This window comes from Amblyomma maculatum, chromosome 8 (assembly GCF_055883805.1).
Source record: "Amblyomma maculatum isolate TAMU_Amacu chromosome 8, ASM5588380v1, whole genome shotgun sequence".
NCBI lineage: Eukaryota > Metazoa > Arthropoda > Arachnida > Ixodida > Ixodidae > Amblyomma > Amblyomma maculatum.
The window spans coordinates 113,917,310-113,919,090 of NC_139351.1; positions in this window are offsets into that span (position 1 = coordinate 113,917,310).

Sequence of the window (1,781 nt, forward strand, 5' to 3'; positions counted from 1 at the left end):
CCGCCCAAAAAGAAGTGTTATTGAATACTGGAAAAGGTTTCGCTTGGTTGTTCTTAATATTATACAAAAAATTCATCGATTAGATTTTCTTCATTCATTCATCCACAGAAAATTTTTAATTGCTTCTTCGATTATGTTACCCCCTCAACGACATGAAAGATCCTTCACAAACATATCTATTCCTTAGTACTATATTTCAAGGAAGCATTTTTGTTTGAACACTAAACCTTCCTGCATGCAATATAAAAGTGGAATTTATAGCCTAAAGATATCCCTAATGACAGTATCGGAAGAGATCTGAGCAGTGAATTATGAAGAAAAACATAGTGCAATGCATCTCCTTGCAAATTTTTCGCCCATTTATGTCATGTGTAAAAAGTTTTGTCTATGAACCACTTTTATGGCTTTTTGAAAATGTGCCTTGTATCTGCCCTCTGGCTTGGACGGTATGAGCTATTATGTATTGTGTAAATGAGATCAAAAATACATTGAGTGACATTAACGCGCCGTGTGAAAGATTCGTGCTTTTACTTTTCGATCACTCAGCCACTGCTCATCGGCTTTCTCTGAGTGAGTAAAAAAGCGTTCACTATTAGTCTGTTCCCTCAGACTAGCCGAAGACACCAAAACTAAGTGGCGGTTTAAAACCCGACTTCTGTTTGATCGTTCTGTTGATTGGAAATGTACAAGTTTACGTTCAATGCTCATGGAGAGCTACAGAAATCGATTTATAGGGTATCTACACTACTTACTCTCCGTACAACAACTTTCATTAAACTTCGAACTTTCTTTTAACACTTTCTTCCTTTTCTTTCCCAATACACTTGAGCCCTAGCTGACACCGCAAAGGCACGCTCTAAGCCAACCTTCTGCACAGTGAGCAACGATTGGGACAAAACTTTAGCTGGGTAGTGTCGAAATCATGAAGTGGGTTCTGACACTTCAACTACACGTGTCGGTTTAACAGTAATATGAGCACACTCACATATATTATGCGTTCTCTTTCTGTGCTATCTGCAGAGTGCCCGCATATAAGAAGAGCTTTAATTGATTATGAAGCATCACATGATGAAGTGCCTCTCAAGAAAACGTTTAATCAGGTCTGACGCTTTTTATCCTCCTGTCGAAAAAAGTCAAATTACTTAATTCATCTCTTTGTTTTGAATTCATTTATTCAAAAAGCAATATAGGATTATTGCTTCCGGCCTGCAAGTGCTCACGCTTTTATGGCTGATGTTAATTTACCAAAGCACGTATTTAGATTGGCCTTTACATATCAACGATACACCTAACGAGGCATGCGACCACGCAGGGGAAAGCATGTTTTAGGGCTTCTTTTAAGCAGTGAAGCTACGAATAGAACGCTTGCAGACTTTGTTTTTACTTATAGCTGTAAAACAAATAAGTCATTCTGCTAATAACAACCCTAAAACTAAAACCGAAAACTCCATTAAAACAAAACCAAATAATTGAAATCAGCGGCGCAAACTAAGATACATTAATTTCTCGTAATTCGAATGTTTTACTCCATAATTAGCCAATAAGATGAGCTGCCCCTGAAACAAGCGGAATTATTCCGGTCAAACGCTGGATAACAAGAGAGCAACTGCGTACAAAAGCAGCAACGCAAAGCTGTGTTGGGCTTCACACAATATGGGAATCTGGCAGTGCGTTAACAAGTGACTACTAAAGCGTTGTAACCGCGGCGCATTCGGGTGCATGGAGCGCGCTTTCACATGCTGTTCTTTAAACTCTGCGGGATTTCATTTTTGTCGAAAAGA